General features: G+C 36.8%; 1 protein-coding gene across 1 annotated transcript in view; it reads right to left on the minus strand.

Annotated features, from left to right (window-relative positions):
- The window catches only part of UNC13C (unc-13 homolog C), a 502,857-nt gene extending 495,393 nt beyond the window's left edge, over positions 1-7,464 (minus strand). The window contains exons 1-2 of the mRNA XM_054565404.1: positions 7,370-7,464; positions 3,981-4,077 (exon numbers count right to left, since the gene is read on the minus strand). The gene's annotated coding sequence lies outside the window, so the exon portion shown is untranslated. The remainder of the gene's footprint in view (positions 1-3,980; positions 4,078-7,369) is intronic.
- Between the last annotated feature and the right edge of the window lie 10,166 nt (positions 7,465-17,630).

The raw sequence follows: 17,630 nt of genomic DNA on the forward strand, positions 1-17,630 counted from the left end.
TGCTCCCTTCTGGACTAAGTCACTCATCTATCCAACTGCTGAGAGTGTTATATTTATTGCCAAAGACACACAGTTGAGTCATTCTGAGAGTAACCCCAAAGGGGTTATTTCCCTCCTATGGAGCAGCCCACATTCAATGACTAATTCATGTAGGTGTTCAAATGCCTAGCACTGTTGATTTAATACAGGGCTATCCCAGCATCAGAGCTTCCTGTAAGATTGGCTATGACTTCTGTTGCAAATGCATTGCATTTCAGCTTCCCCCTCTACCCAATCCAAGAGGAGTTCTATTCATAAATCTCTTTTATAGTTTGTTTCCCAGGAAAATGGATCTAAGAAAGCTGGTGTCAGGAGAGCACTGAGGAAGTGACTCTAAACTGAGATATTTTATCTGGATCCTCTCTGCTGGACTAGCTATGAGAACCTAATCGCTGATGCTATGTGGAAACCGATAGCCTGCGGGGTACTGCAGCAATCCAGTTGTTAAAATAGTCACTAGTGGTGGAATGGGATGGGATACCAGTGGAAGTGAATTAATTCATGTATACAATGCCTCATGGTATTTGATAAGTTGAGGAGAGGAAAGGATTAGCTGGGGCCTCTTGATGCAGTAGACAAACACAATGAAAAACTAAGAGTGATTAATCTCCAATTTATGGATAAGTATAAAGACAATGAAGATCCATGTCATCAGATAAACAAATTCTCACCTCTTACAGCAAATTCAGAAAAAGCTGACCATAACCCCCAGGAATTAATTATAAGAGTGGCAGATATCCAGAGAAGATTTCTCAATTTAGGTAGGTTAGCTATGCCAAGGTCAGGCCTTAATAGGGAAAAAAATGAGGCATGAGTCATGGGATAAGGACATGTGGGTTAGTTTTCTTAGAACTCTGAGTCCTCAGATTGTCTGAATACCCCTGACTGCAAAAGTGACCTGCACCTCCCTGTTCACAGCTTGTGTTCCACCTTTACATGAAGACAATATGGAAGTCTCTGACTTGCAAGAAAGTCTGTGCGTTTTCCATCAAGATCTACCACAAACATCCCCAATGACTTCCAAAACAACACTAGGGCAAAGTCACAACAAAAACCAGCTGAATAAATGTACGGTCTGTTAAGGAAGGAAAGAGACTATACGTTGAAGAAACTAAAGGACCCCACCAACATATATATACCAACAGGAATTGAAAGAGTACTTAACTGGATTCTGTGGATGCTAGATCAATGGGGAGGTATATAAGCTTAGTTAGGGAAGAATTTATTGCTATAGAAGCACTCTCCTATGACATTGAGTGTTACACCTGACAAGGACCATGGGAGACAGCATTAACACAAACCTATGTTGGTTTTTTGAAGCTTGGAGAAAATGATGATCCACACTAAGTAGAAACAGCATGGCAAATGATAGAGAAAGATTTCATAAGCTTCAGAGAAGTAGATGCTAGAGTGGATATACTACATAAAACCACAAAGTTCACCAGCCAAAAATGTTTATGGGAGGACACACCATTTTCCAATGTGATACTAATGGTAAGTTTCTCAATGGCATCACTAAGCATCTCAGGAGTGGCTCTCCTCTATAGGTCAGGGATGTTACAGAACTCCGCTCCAACAACAATGGTGATAATAGGGTACCAGAACAATTGAGGTTAGGTAGTAGCATTTAACTATCAGAAACAAAGTGGGCCCAATTATTATGATAAGCTGTGATGTTGGAGTGGAAACCAAGAAGCAGCTTAGAGAGAGCAATGGAGATGGTTAACGGGAGGCAGTCCCTAGAGGTTAAATGGATGCACTCTCCTCAACAGGTAATGTTTAATTTATATAAGCAAAAGAAGTCATGGATATATAATCAGGAGATTGACAATAGCTTCCCCAATAAGGGTAAATCTCTTGCTCAGTTTCTAAACCTGAGCCAATACTCAAATCCAGGGCTCATTGACTGAAGGAAAGGCCAGGTCTCCATGAGGTTTAGACCCCACTACATTATGCCAAATGTATATGTTAATGATTTCCATAGACCTTCACCAAATGGACCTAGTTGGTACCATGGATTCACCCAGTGACATTTCTTTTCTGTCTTTAAATGTATAATTGAACTGAACATATGTGGTAGTTGGAAAAACCTCCACATTTACTCCTTAGCCTGATAAGAGCTAGGCCAAGCAAATAAATTTTAAAAAACATTATCACATCTTGGGAAATTTAGAGATTAGTACTACTCTTAAAATTTTAAATGGTGCAGGAGTGGTAGTCCATATTTAATTCATCTCATTTACTTCACCAAGTTTGTCCCAGCAGAAGTCAGATAGGTTCTAGTGAATGACAGTAGACTACCACAAACTCAACAAAGTGGTCACTCCAATGGCAGTAGGTATAGATGTGGTATCTTTGCTAGAAACATAGCCTTGGATACGTGGCCTATGGCCACTGAACAAGCAAATTTATTCTTTTTTGTCCTTAGCAGGAAGATGGTTCAGAAGCAGTTCACATTCAGGTGGGGCAGACAAGAATATGGAGTCTTGTTCCAGGGTTTTCATTCTTCCTACCATACACTGGTAATTCTACACCATCTGAATATTTTGAAGAACATCACATTAGTCCACTGCATTGATGATATCCTATTAATTGAATCCAGTGAGCTTTTGGCAAGAAGGTAGACAAGAAGGCCTTGATAAGACACATGAGCTCCAGAAAAAGATTAACCCAGTGATGATTCGGAGGCCCGCATCAGTGTTTCAGGGGTAAGTAGATTAGAGGATACTCTGATATCCCCTCGGAAGTAAAAAATAAACCATTGCCTCTCACATCCAAAGAGTGGTTACCTCTCCAGATTTTGGAACTCATATACTCCATAGATGAGAATGCTATTCTGACCCATATGCTGGTGATACAAAAGACTGACATGGTTCAGACCCTGTGGACAGAGATATCTATGGTGAGAAAGTCACCTTGTGGAATTTACGGTGAGCTGCAATAGGAGAATCAAATGTTGACCCCTGGATTCTGGAGAAGATTTATGCTATCTGAAGTGGAGGCCTAGTATATCTTCAAAAAAATATTTCTCAATCTGCAATTGGGTTCAAATATATACAGAAAACTTGAACATGTGGCAGCAACTGACCATACTGCCATAACTACCTCTCATGAGCTGAGTTCTGTCCGACTCATCAAACCATGAGATTGAGTAAACCTAATAGCAATCCACTGTAAAACGGAAATGGTATATATGAGATTATCAGGTGTGAACAGTGTTACAGGGCATAAGTAAGCTACATGGGTATGTTGCCTAGACCTTTGTCACCTGTTACTACGGCAGCAGTGTCTCTTTCTCAGTGTGAGTGTGCGTATATATGTATGCATGTGTGTGTATGAGAGTTGGGGAAGGGAGGGAGGGAAAAGGAAAGGGGAGAGAAAGAGTATACAGTTGATCTTTGAACTGAATGGGTCCACTTACATGTACATATTCTTCAAAGAATACTTGTACTGTTTTTGATCCATGCTTGGAAGGTAATGGATATAGAGGTCTGACTGCATGCATTGTGCTATACCATTTTATATAGGGGACTTGAGCATCAGCAGACTTTGGTATCTGCTGGGGGTCCTAAAACCAATCTCTGCAGATACCAAAGAACAGCTAGATTTTAGGAGAAACAAACATTATACACAGATTTTCAACTCCATGAGGAGTCATTGCCCCTAACTTTTGTGTTGTTCAATAGTCAACTGTGTGCGTATATATGTATGTATGTATCTTCATTGGAAGATATGCATTATACACAGCTAAGAGAAGAAGGAAAAAATCTAAAATCTAAACTTAGTGATTGAGTGTATGGATGGGTTATATCAGTATGTGGGTGTCACAATATGTAAGAATCCATTAAAAATGGACAATGCTACACAGTCCCACTCAACATAGCACTGAAATACAGCAGTGATGGAAATCTTTCCAATGAGCAGAATTTGAGACAGGTTACCTGGTCATCCACTTTGAATGGAAGAGAAGTGGCCCATGGTAAGAATACATGTGGACCCATGAACAGTGGTGAATTGATTGGCTAATTTCTCAGGAGCCTGTAAAAAGAAAAATTGGAAGATTGGGGTCAAAGAGAGCTAGAGAAAAGGCATGTGGGCGACTTTCAGGTTCAAAGTGTGAAATTTTCTTCCTTGTATATTGAAGCTCACCAGAAAGCATCTACATGGAAGTAGCAATAAATAACCAAGTAAACAGAATGATTTGACCAAATGAGGTTGAGATAGAGATTATGTATTGACTCAACAGCATAGGCTCCTATTCACCACTATGACTGATCTAGGTACTGCTGCTGCTGAATGTCCAATCTGACAACAACAGAGACTAATGCTGAGTACTTGATACAATATCTTTCAAAAAGATCAATGATCCACTTGGTAGCAACTGATTACAATGAACTTACTCTGGAAAGGGCAGTACTTCATTTTATCTGAACCAACATAATTCCAGATATAAATTTGCTTTCCTTACCCACATAATTTCATTTTAGACCAAGAGAACTACTTCACAGTAGTACAGGTGCAACAGTGGGCTCATGATCTCTGATTCCCATATGGGGACTGCTTCTGTGAGGACACAGAGTGAAAGTATCATGAATATTAAGGTATAATTGTCATCTGGTCACTTTAGACTTATGGCAGCAGAAACTGACTCTGATTATTAGGAGAATGTCGGGCTGGAATTACACTATAGGGATAAGGTGCAATATGTTTGGCACCCTGAAAAGCCACTGAGAAAAGTCTTCAGAATCCTTTTCCTGATTTGATGGTAAATAGATAAGAATAGCAAAATGACCTAGGGCTCAGGCTCCTTAGGAATGATAATCCAAGTCACCCCAGCCATGGGTAGGAGATAACTAAAATGGAAGGTCTAGCAGGGGGATGACATGTTGTGGCCTTGAGATCAGCTACAAACACAAGGGCTCTAGTTCATGCCAGTAACCTTCTTCAGTAAGCTTCCCTAGGAAAAGAGACCAGCCAGATATTCCAGATGGCGTTAACTTGACATATAAAACAAGAGGCTTCGAGTGGCACAGGGGGCACACTGCAATGGATGCCAGGGTATGATATATTCAGGACCAATGTCCTCATTCCCCTGAGTCAACCTCTGAAAGTGGCCCTCAACTGAAGGTAGTCTTGGTTCCTGGCTTGCCACAAATACTAGTTCACAGCTTTCCCATACTCTCTCTGAATATGCTCCGGGTTTGACCTCCAGATTATGTTAACTCCAGATCTACAAAACATGTTAATTACCTTTATTTTCATAGTATATCGCAAGCAGCAGAGAGAGCCAATGGGTAACAAAAAAATTAAATATAGTTGCCATTTATTATTTGCTTGCTCTGTTCCACGCATCATGCTGAGCATTTTTAAAATCTTATTTAATCATGACAACAATCCTCTAAAATATATATACTTTAATATTCCTATTGTAGAAGGAAAAAACACTGTGGCCTAGCACAATTAAGCATCTTGCTTAACACCACAGTTCTAGAAAATAGTAATATCTATATCTGAATGCAGGATATGAAACTCCAAAGCCTTCATCTTATATCACTACATTATACAGGTAACCTACAAAATAGAAAAAATACATACTTATGTCAGAGAGAACATAATTTTATTTTAAACTGTCTGATTATCCATTTAAACATACTAGTGAATATATTAAATATAAATGTGGTAAATATTCTACTGTAAAGGCCCTGTATTGCTCTATTGTACAGAATTTAAGAAATCATTCTTGATGCTCTTTATTAGAAATTGCCTCTCCCGGGCAGATTCTCCATCTGCCAGCTGTGTTCAGATATGGAACACTATTCTAAATCAAACATTGTCCTACCATGTAATGGAGTTCTCAAGTCAGTTGGTCTGAGCCTGGGAGCTGAGAAACACAGAAATGCATAGCACTGAAAATACAAAGTTTGTGAAATAAATAAATTTTGTTCCCAACAATCTGGCCTTCCCTTTGGTCATCTTTTCTGTCTCACTTAAAGATTCTTTTCTCTGTCACAAGTATCCAGTCACTCTGGTTTCACCTAACCTACCACAATTTTCAGGAAAGAATATGATGACTAGAGATTTTAATAAGAGAAGCAGCCTAATTATTTACTTTTCTGGAATATTTGGAAGAATTTTAGAATAACAAAACATCAAAGTTCAGGGGGAAAAAGAATATGGGTTATCTTTGGTTTTGTTTTCCAGACATGAGAACTTCATGATCCTGAAATCTTACCAAATAAACAAAACCTACTTTGCTACTCTTAACACATGTTTTTATTTTACTTTAAACTATTTTTTTTCACTCTGCAGGTTTAAGCTTTACTAATAGTAATATTTAAATCTATCTATATAATAAAAGGAAAAATACAAAGAATATTGATAATTTTTGGAAGGTACTGTAAGGTAGGAAATATATGTACATCTATCACTACTGAAAACAATTTTAATAAAGAAATTTTAAAATTTTACTGTTTTATGCAGGTGTGACTCCAATATGTTCTTTATGCAGAAAGATGAACAAATCAATCGAACCTTGGGTTGTGCCACCAATTTCTTGGCCAGCAGAAGGTAAGACAGTCCCCTGTGCTCTACTCTGCATTTAGACTTCCTGATCTTTTGTTGGGTTCTCTTGAAGGCTCTATAATTCTTTATTTATGGTTTACTCATTCCTCTTTTATAGATGGCCCCATGTATACAAGGAATAATTATCTACATGTTTGGAATAATTTATTTTGTATTAAATAAGTAAGAGAAAAAGTAAAACAAAATAAGTAAAACAAAACAGAGGTATTTTAAAAGGGAGAACAATAGAGAAATAAAATGGAAAATTGGGTTGAGGTGAGGAGACAGAGATACTCATAGTTGTCTTAGCGTGATTATCTTTTGGACAAGTTAGCCTGTTCTTCCTTTATGAGTTCTTCCCGAATTAAGTAATTCCTACCTTATTACCCTGTTTAAGAATAATAGTCAGGATTACTGAAATAAACATGAATACAGTCTTATTAGATTCTTCATCCCAATTCTTCCTCTATTTTCTATATTGTCACAGTGCAGGGATCTCCACCAAAACTGAAATGCAGGGCCTTTGCTGTGTTACGTAGTAGCACCTAGGACACCTTTTTTAAGCTGAGGAAAGAATGACCATGCTGTCTGTAGTTTTCAAAAAAGTTTAGAAGTTCTGGCCAAGATGGAGGTGTAAGTAGAAATGCTTCATTTCCTCACACAACCAAAAGAAGGATAACAATTAATTTAAAAATGAAAAACAACAAGAACTTCCAGAAAATCAAATAGTAGAGAAGTCTGACAACCAAGGAGTTAGAGAAACACTTACCCAGACTGGTAGGAGGGGTGGAGACAGGCATCTGGGGAAGAGAGGATGTGCAGTAAAGCAATGGACCACACGGGGGAGGCAGGGGCTGGCCTGGGCTGGCCGACTAGGTGGTCCTACATTCATGCGAGTATAGCCGGGAGGAAAAACTGGAGAAAGAGAAAGACCACAAAACCCAGGGTTCTAGCATGGGAAACTAAAGACTCAAAACCTCTGGCTGTAAAAATCTGGGGGTTGTGACACCAGGAGAAACTCCCAGTCTCACAGGAGAGTCCATTGGAGAGGCCCACAGGGTCCTAGAAGGTACACAAACCCACCCACCTGGGAGCCAGCACTCAAAAGGGAACAATCGGCTTGCGGGAAGTGGGGGAAGTGACTGAAAGCAGGTGGAGAGGCAAGCTAGCATCATTGTTCCCTCTCTGACTCCTCCTCCACATACAACGCCATTCCAGAGCAAAGAGGGTTGCCCTGTCCTGGCAAATACCTAAGGCTCTGCTCCTTACCACATAACAGGTGTTTGGAGACGAATATGGCCCAAATGAAAGAACAGATCAAAACTCCAAATAAAGAACTAAGTGATGAGGAGATAGACAACCTAGCAGATGCAGAGTTCAAAACACGAGTAATCAGGATGCTCACAGAATTGATTGAGTTCGGTCGTAAAATTAAGGAAGAAATGAAGACTAGACAAAGTGAAATAAAGGAAAATATACAGGGAACCAACAGTGAAGGGAAGGAAACCAGGACTCAAATCAATGGTTTGGAACAAAAGGAAGAAATAAACATCCTACTGAAACAGAATGAAGAAAAAAGAATTCAAAAAAAATGAGGATAGGCTGAAGGACCTCTCTGACAACTTTAAATGTTCCAGCATCCATGAATCATAGGGGTGCCAGAAGGAGAAGAGGAAGAGCAAGAAATTGAAAACTTATTTTAACAAATAATGAAGGAAAACTTCCCCAATCTGGCAAAGGAAATAGACTTCCAGAAAGTCCAGGAAGCTCAGAGAGTCCTAAAGAATTGGATCCAAGGAGAAACATACCAAGACACATCATAATTAAGTTACCCAAAATTAAAAATAAGGAGAGAATCTTAAAAGCAGCAAGAGAAAAGGAGACAGTTACCTACAAAGGAGTCCCCATAAGTCTATCAGCTGATTCTTCAAACGAACCTTACAAGAAAGAAGGTGCTGGAAAGAAGTATTCGAAGTCATGAAAGGCAAGGACCTATACACAAGATTACTCTATCCAACCAAGCTATCATTTAGAATGGAAGGGCAGATAAAGTACTTCCCAGATAAGGTCCAGTTAAAGAAGTTCCCCATCACCAAGTCCTTATTATATGAAATGTTAAAGGGACTTATCTAAGGAAAAAAGATAAAAAATTGTGAACAGTAAAATGACAACAAACTCACAACTAACAACTGACCCTAAAAAACAAAAGCAAAAACTAAGCAAACAACTTAGAATAGGAACAGAATCACAGAAATGGATATCACATGGAGGGTTATCAGTGGGGAGGGGAAGGGGAGAATGAGGGAAAAGGTACAGGGAATAAGAAGCCTAATTGGTAGGCACAAAATAGACAGGGGGAGGTTAAGAATAGTATAGTAAATGGAGAAGCCAAAGACCTTATTTGTACAACCCATGGACATGAACTAAGTGGGGAGAATGCAGGAGGGTGGGAGGGTACAAAGCAGATGGGGATAAAGAGGAGAAAAACTTGGGACAACTGTAATATCATAATCAATAAAATATACTTTAAAAAATAAAAAAATAAGTAAATAAGTTCTTATATTGGTAAAAAAAATTTATGCATCAGTATAACCAAGTTCATATGTACGAAACAGGTAAATAAATGGATTGATAAGTGCTCTACAAAGGTGTTTAGTGCATCTTTCCAGAAAACAAAAAGTCAGCTCTCTAGAGAATTTAATATTAGCTTGCAGATATTTTGGAAATACACATTGGATATAAATTAAGAAACAACTGAATATGCAATCATAAATAATCCTCCCTTTGGTTTGTGTTTGGATGTGTTTGTATTCAAGAGTAAAAAAAGAAAAAAGGAAGGAAGGAAGGAAAGAAGGAAGGGAGGAAGGAAGGGATTTTTATATGGCATAATAAATAAAACACAAAATCCTGTGTTTGTCAAAGAAGAAATCTATAGATTTTTTTAATCTTCACCAAAGGACACTTTTTCATTGATTTTAGAGAGAGAGAAAGAGGAGCAAAAGAGAGAGAGAGAAAGATGTCATGTGAAGGAGAAATATAGATTGGTTTCTCTCATACCACCCCAACCAGGGATTGAACCCACAACCTAGGTGTGCCCTGACCGGGAATTGAACCCACAAACATTTGGTGTATGGGACAATGTTCCAACCAACTGAGCCATATCAGCCAGTGTGAAATCTATAGATTTAATGGCAAAAATACATGAAGCATGAGAAATTATAGTTTTAATTTAAGGCCATTGGTCTACCTTGGTGTTTTTGGGAATTGTTTAGACTAATGATATTTTTTTTATTTTTACCTCTGAATTCCTACTATTTTAGAAAGAAACCAAGAAAGATTGTCTAGTTTTTTTCAACAGTTAAGCAGTACTTATTAATCAAAATTTTTGACAGTTTTCCAAGATTGTAATTGAGGTTGGAAACCTTGCCTTCATTGATAAATGCAAATTGAGCCACAGTGTTCAGGTGAGAAATATGTCACTACAATTTTAAGGAGAGCTATTAATTTAACAAATTCCAAAATATTGAACAATATGCTGATATTAGGGAAGCAGCTCAGCTTGCTCTGTGTTTTATTCATACCAAGCATAGCATCTGTCTTGCTTCTCTTCCTAATGAGACTATGAACATCTGCTTTGATAGACAATTCTTTGTTACCCCTATACCCTCCTGGTGTTCTACACACTATAAGTTACCAGTGAAGATGAAGAAGTGAAAGATATATTCAAGAAGAATCAAACTAGTTAGAAATTTAGATTTAAATTCTGAAGTTTTTAAAAATAATTATAGTATAGAGATATCAACACTTTACTCACTCACACAACAAATATTTATTGAGCACCAGCTAAGTGTTGTGACCTGCACTAGGTTTGGGAGAATAGAATTGTGAGCAAAACAGCAATAGTCTTAAAAAAAATAGCAATAGGATCTACCATCTATAAAATCAGAATGAACAGGGAAAGTTTTTTACGCAAGCAATTTCAATCAATGATGGTATTTTCTTTTCAAAGATTTCCAACAAAAAGTGACTCTTCAGTGTTTATTCCATGAAACTCAGACCTACCAACAACCCTAATCCTCACCATATATTCTCTGCTCTAACCCAAGACATCTCTTTACCTCTTTGCTTGAACAGAATATATTTTTGTCTTCTCACCAGACTATCAGTGTTGCAATATAAATTGTATAATTCATTCCTTTTATTTGTAGCTTTATTTAGCTCATATTCGCTAACTTGGCACACCTCCACCTTAATTCACTCTTGTATATTAATTTGTATTCATGTTTTCCACCCCCAGTAGATGTAAAAGTTTTTGATGGCAGGCCCTCTTTTCATTCATTTTCAGATTTCTTCTGTAAAGCCTAACAAAGGACCCAATGTTATCTTAAACATCACCAAAAACATTTTGTTGCTGTCCACTCACAAAAACTTTGTTATTTCCTTTTACCTGCAAGCTTTTCCTCTGCCTGGTATATTCTCTCTGGGCAATCATCATCATCTATGTTATCCTCTTTCCTTTAAAATGTCAAGAAAAACTTGTTCAAGCACTGTATTTTGTTATTAGTAATATCGAACACAGGAAATTGTTGTATGTATCCCATCAGAATCATGGTAATTCTTCAAGCTTTTTTTTTCTTACTAGTTGCGGAAACAAATAAAACTGCCAGTTTTGCATTATAGAGAACAATGGCACAAGTCTTGCCCTCAGGGAGCTCACAGTGTAGTGGAGAACAGAAGAGAAGGCAGGTACAGGCACTGGAAATTCAGACTAGACTGGATGGTGAAGGAGAGAGGCATCAGAAAAGCCCAGGCTTTTGGCCTTTGCACAGGTAATCACACATTAAACCACACAGACACATCTTGTCTGAAATTGAACTTGCTTTACTTCTGCAAAGCTACTCACAGTCCTGTAATTAACCCAGAAGAAATCCCCTAGACTCCACGTGTTTTATAGCTAGTCTAATTAGGACAAAGGCAGCAGCTCAAGAGGCAGGATATACACCTCTCAATCAGAAAAGAGACGTCCCTCCGGGAGCCTAAGGCATACAGCAAAACAGAAAATGTAAACACAGTCGCCTTGGTGCACTGGGATCTAGGAAATGTGAATTTTGTGGACAGGCTTCAAGGCCAAGTTTGGCTTTTCCTCTGTTGTCTGTGACACTCCCGCCCCACCTTCTTCCATGGCCACCTGCTGAGTCCTCAGAACCCTCAGACTAATTGTCAGTGGTAATCTAAGCAAAATGTAATTAAGATCAACGTGCTAGTGCTCAAAAACATTTTTAAAATGTAGCATCTTTCATAGGGTTATTCTTCCAGTTTCCCTTCATTAGATGCTGACTTTAATTTTTTTCCTGAGAAAAGAGGTAGATTTTCGAAAATAGTAACTACTTTTCTATTCCTCTTTATGACCAATTGTTTTCCTCTTGCAAAATGATGTGTTGGGACCCAGGGCTGTGATCTTGGGTCAGGATATTTCCCTCAGTGCTAATAATCAATCCACATAGGAGTTACCTTCAAAAGGTCATTTCTACTACCTCCTGCACCAAATCAATAGAATTCTAATTACCCTGACAGACATTCCTCATCACTAACATTGTTATTTAACTAAATAAGAAATGCTTATTTCTCCAAAATATCTACTTATCAACTTCAAATAACTAGAAAGTATTAAATAATTATCCATTATGCTAAACATAATGTAATACTTTATAATGTAGAAAGCACTGAAGGGAAACATTGAGAATCTGCCATGCCATAATAAAATACATTGTTCTTGTACAATAATGCAGATATAAAATTACATCTTACTTAATCTGTAAGTAGTATCATTACTTATAAATATCTGTTTATCCTTTTTCTAAAGCTATTGCCACAAATTAGTTAACTGTTTACTAATTTTTGAATTCCTGATAAATAGGAGTTCACAGTATCTCTCCATTAGATTTCACATTGCTTGATTTTATCACTCATTAATATTCACAGACATATAATAACAAATTTTGTGCACTAAAATGTGAATAGGCTTTACTTTTTGGTACATTTTCTTCTGGTATTAAGCAGTACAGTCAATCATCTGTCCTCTAGGAGTTTAGGTAACTGAACTAAGATTTTGGGTTCACAAGAAAAAGTGAATTAACTGAGAAATAATAGAATAATAGACATCCTAAAACTGCCTGTATCTTGACAAGTACTTTCTTGGTGCTTCTATTTTTTTTTTTACAATTCTAATTAAATTTGACATTTGAAATGTGTGTCACATCTTGTGGACTTCTAAAATTTTCTGCATTCTAAGAAACTTCTACTCCATTCTCATGGGGGGAAGTTTTATATTCCAAACACAATAATCAGCAAATAATATTTTGTGGGTAGGACCTAAAGGGCAGACAACTAGAACCAACTCTAAGAAATTAATGAAGACTGATAGTGTCAAGTGTTTTAAGAGTAAGGTAATATAAAATCTGGAAACTCATAAGAAAAACTTAAAGTCCAAGCTCAAGTTTTCTCTCAAGAGATTCTAGAGTTGATCATATATTGCCCCAACTAATTGTCATTCCCTCCCCTTAACATCTTTATTCAGGAATTTAGAGACTTCCTGCTTAACCAAGGAACTTAAGGAAGATTTTGCTTAGACTCCTTATTCACCTTTTTTGGGGAAATTTTCCTTCAATAGAGAGCATTGCAGGTGAAAGCATCTGTCTAATCAGCCACACTGCCTCTTTTCTCAGAAAAACAGAGATCTTAAGAATTCCTTCCATAAAATTATAAAACTCCACTGGGAACTCTCTGGATTTCTTTCCACAGTTGTGGCTACAGCTGAATCTATTGGGTGCTAGGTGCCATAAAGCAGGAGCTAGGATGATAGAAACCAGTAATGTGGACACGAATTGGATATGCTACAGGACTAAACAAAAGAGGTAAACCATGTTCTAGACTATCTACTAAACTTAAAAGGGGAAGATTTAGATCAAAGGAAATGAGGGAGGATATGGGACACACAGCTAGTGAGGAAAGTATTGTTTCTGGAAACAGCAAGCTAAAAAGGTAGTACTTGGTTTCAAAACCCTTGATCAAGTATAGGAAATTGACATAGACCTATAATGCAATGTGCTTCTGACCCAAATAAAGTCAGGCAGTCAGCTCCCCCAAACTTTTGTCTTCCACCCCTCTTGAAACTACACTTCTATCTTTCAGTAGAGGTTTTTCACTTTTTCCCTTTTAGTTTTTCTTTTTTTTTATTTCCTAGTTTGTGTACCAGTCTTTCTCCTTCCCTTACTAGTCTTTTCTTCTAATAATTGATATGATGGAATTCAAATTAAATACAGAAGTAAACAAATTTATTGAGCAACTACCTTCTATACACAAGATAGTGAGAAATACTAACAAAATTACAATTAGTAATAGCCAGCATTCTTTGGGTACTTAATATATATTTATTAATTTAATGCTCATGAAAACTCTGTGATGTGTGCTCTTTATGGTGCCATTATTTTCTAGTTGAGAAGTTAAGATAAAGAAATTTTAAGTAACTTGCCAAAGTTCACACAGATACTGTTCTTAATTGGTTTACAGTCTTGCTAGAAATTTTTAAAAGTTAAGTAAAGGTTTAAATTATAGGTCGAGACCAAAGGAGAAATCTCACAAGAAATTATATAATATATTAGTAAATGAACTGTGTGAATAATTTGGTGTTACAGAATTGTATACAATTTCAGTATTTGGAAACTAAGGAATCTGTTTAATTGGGGGAGAGATCAGATAAGGAACTAGAATAAGAGAAAGCTAGAAAGGCAGCCTGGGATCTGTTTGTAGGTTTGTTTGTTTGTTTGTTTGTTTTTTTCAACATGAAAGATTTTTGGGTTTATTTCATTTACAATGCGGTATCCTTGAAAGTTTTTGAGCAAGAAGTTTTGATGTGCCACAGTCAAAGCATTTTTAGGACAATGGATCTGGCAGTAGCATGCAGAACAGGTGCTCAGAGGAGAAGCTCATAACAGATAACAATTGGAAGATTAGAGCAATATTGTAGTCTTAAAGTGATAAGAACTTGAAGTAAGGTGGTGCCAATAGGAGTAGGAAAGAGGGTATGGCAGGAAAAGATGTATAAAAGAGAAAACAAGATTTTGTGAGGAACTGAGCAGGGATCATGAGAAAGAATAAGAGGATGACAAGATTTGAGACTGAGAGACTGAGGAAATAAGGAAAAGGAGCCGTTTGGCGGAAACTAGAGGGGTTGACTGTCTTGACTTTGATGAGACATGAAACATAAATGCCCTCAATGACAGTAGACAGAGAGTGTAAAGAGAATGCTCCCTCTCAAGGATAAATGGAGGAAGAAAGCAACTAACAGATGTATTCCTTGTAATTTGTTGTGTTTATTTATCAAGATCTATGTCTTACCATTTACTTTTTTTTAAAAAAAAATGTTTTTCACTACTGTGACATTTTATTTGGTACTTAGCATAATTTTCTAATCCTATGAATTACTTTCTAAGAAGTAACTAGAATTAAATTTTAATTTGTACATATAAAAAATTGATCTAGATATTTTCCCTCCTGCCAATCCACCCTCTTTGAAACTGAAAAGGAAATACAAATTTTGGGGGGGTTTTAGAAGCTTCCCTACTTAAGTTCGCTCCTTTAGCCAGGAGAGAGCATCACAATCCCCTTCTTTCTAGCATGTTCTCATGCGTATGCCCATCCAGAAGGAAATACAGCTGGAAGGAGAGAGGGTAAATCTATTCTAATTACTAAGTAGAGTATATACATGCACTTTATTTTTAAAAGCTCTCATGAAAACTGCTCTATGGAATAACTCTAATAAAGTGAGTGGCTAAGTACCCGAACACCATTTGTTTCTTGTAATGAAATAGGCAGCATTTCAACATCTATCAAAGCTGCAGGAAATATTTTTTGTATGTAGTTAAAATATGGAATATTACTAACTCACTACTTATCATTGCCTAGTTGTGCAAAGGAAAACAAGTTAACAAATTTCTTAAAAGTTATAAAAAGATTAATAATACTGCTCCTTCAGCTTCTCAGGCAGGTAAATGATATTTATAAACCACTAGTCTCAGGAGAAGCAAATCAGAGTCAGATAATTCTGTAGTGACATTTCAAATGGAGTCATTCTTGTGGAATTTACATCATGTAGATTTCATAGAATTTCTGAGCATAAGAACTAGAAGGTGTTTTCATGATAATCAAATAGTCTTTTTTTTTTTTTTTTTACAGAAGAGAAAATCAATGCTTAGAAAGTGATAGCCCAAGTATATGTAGCTGGTTGGAGAGTGGGCCAGGATTTGACTAATTTCAGTATTTTCTACTAGACAGCAAGAAGCACTAGACTCTTGTTGAATTGTATGCATTAATTCTCTATTTTTATCTCATTGGAAGTTTACTTATTTATTTATTTTTAGGGTGAGGGGAAGGGTGGGAGAAAGAAAGGGAGACAAACATTAATCGTTTGCCTCCCTTATGCACCTGGACCAGATACCAAACCGACAACCCAGGCATGTGCCCTGACCAGAACCAGGTGATCCGCTGCTTTGTGGGATGATGCTCAACCAACTGAGCAACACTGGTTAGGCTGGCAATTTAAACCAAACAGTTCTCATCGATAGACAAAGCAATTGTTTAAGTTTTCTCAGCTATGTGACACTTAAAAATGACATGATTCAAATCACATTTGTTCTTTCCCCGGATTTTCTACAATCAGATCAACATTGTCCCCCGTCTCAGAGACTTGCCTCAGTGATTGTGCGTAAGTCATCATCTTCCAATCTGTAAAGGAGAAATAATTATCCTGTCTAATAGCTACTCTTTTTTTCCTGTTTTTTCTTTTTCTTTCTTTTTCTTTAGGTTTAATACACATGAAAAAAAAGTACTTCTAGAGTATACCATTGTAACTAATGAAATACATGAAGCAAAATGTTTTCACACAAAGCAATTTTTGTCTATCAAAAAAAAAAATCATATTGTATCCAGATTCTCAAGATCCAGAATACTCGGAATCTGAGCATGTTTCACCTTTAACAAAGGAGTGGGGACAACGGAGACTGGCTGTTGGGAATAGAGAGAAGCTAAAAGTGAGGTTGTAAAAGTTTAAGAGAGACAAGAAAGTATATGAGAGGGAAACATACATTCTCTGATTATTTCTTTTTTCATACTTGTAAAATTCTGAGTACAATTTATAGTATTGAGTTTCTATCTTGCTAACCAGAATTTATCTTCATATAGTATTTTCTTAACTTCCTATGTAGGAAAAAGAAAATCTTCTCCCATATCAAGGTTATAATAATTTCTATATGCTGAGGCTAAACTGTATAATGTAAGTAGGATGCGTAAGAAGGAGGAAACATTTATATCTCTTAAATCACAACCATTTTCACAAGAGAAAGAGAAATAATTGTGTCTTCATTTCTACTTCTCTTCTGGAGGCCTTGTGATCTAGAAGTTACAATAACATCTGTCCTCCCTAACTATGCTTTAGAAGTGGAACATCCATTATCTCCATAGAGATTATAGAACTGGGTGCTCAGTCTTATACATGCTCAAAAGCTGCAGACTGAGGGCTATTAATAACCACTCCCCCTTTTGTTAATCTGGAGGGAATGGGAGCCTAGCCATTCAAGCAGATACAATTTAAGATCCAGAAAGGAATTTGTAACAACAAAAACAACAACAAAAAATGCAAATGTAATTCTTAAATTCTCAATTATTGCTGGAGTAATATTAATTTAAGGGTTTGTTATGAAATAAGTTAACATTAGGTATAAACCATAAGATAGTTAGAAAGTGGATTTCTTTCTTTAAAAGTGCATTTTAGGGAAAAAAATGGCATGTATTTAAAATTTCTAAGATTTTCAGTCCAAAAGCAGAAATATTTTTTTCTGAGATGAGACAGTGATTCTCATTTTTCAAACCTTCTAGAGAAAGTCTTTCTGTAGTAAAGACTATGGGATGGAAAAAATGAATAAGAAACTCGTAGTATTAACACTGGAAGATAATGTACAGGTGGCATAATGTCT

The sequence above is a fragment of the Pteronotus mesoamericanus genome, unplaced genomic scaffold (assembly GCF_021234165.1).
Source record: "Pteronotus mesoamericanus isolate MK-2021 breed Mesoamerican mustached bat unplaced genomic scaffold, CSHL_Meso_final contig_164, whole genome shotgun sequence".
NCBI lineage: Eukaryota > Metazoa > Chordata > Mammalia > Chiroptera > Mormoopidae > Pteronotus > Pteronotus mesoamericanus.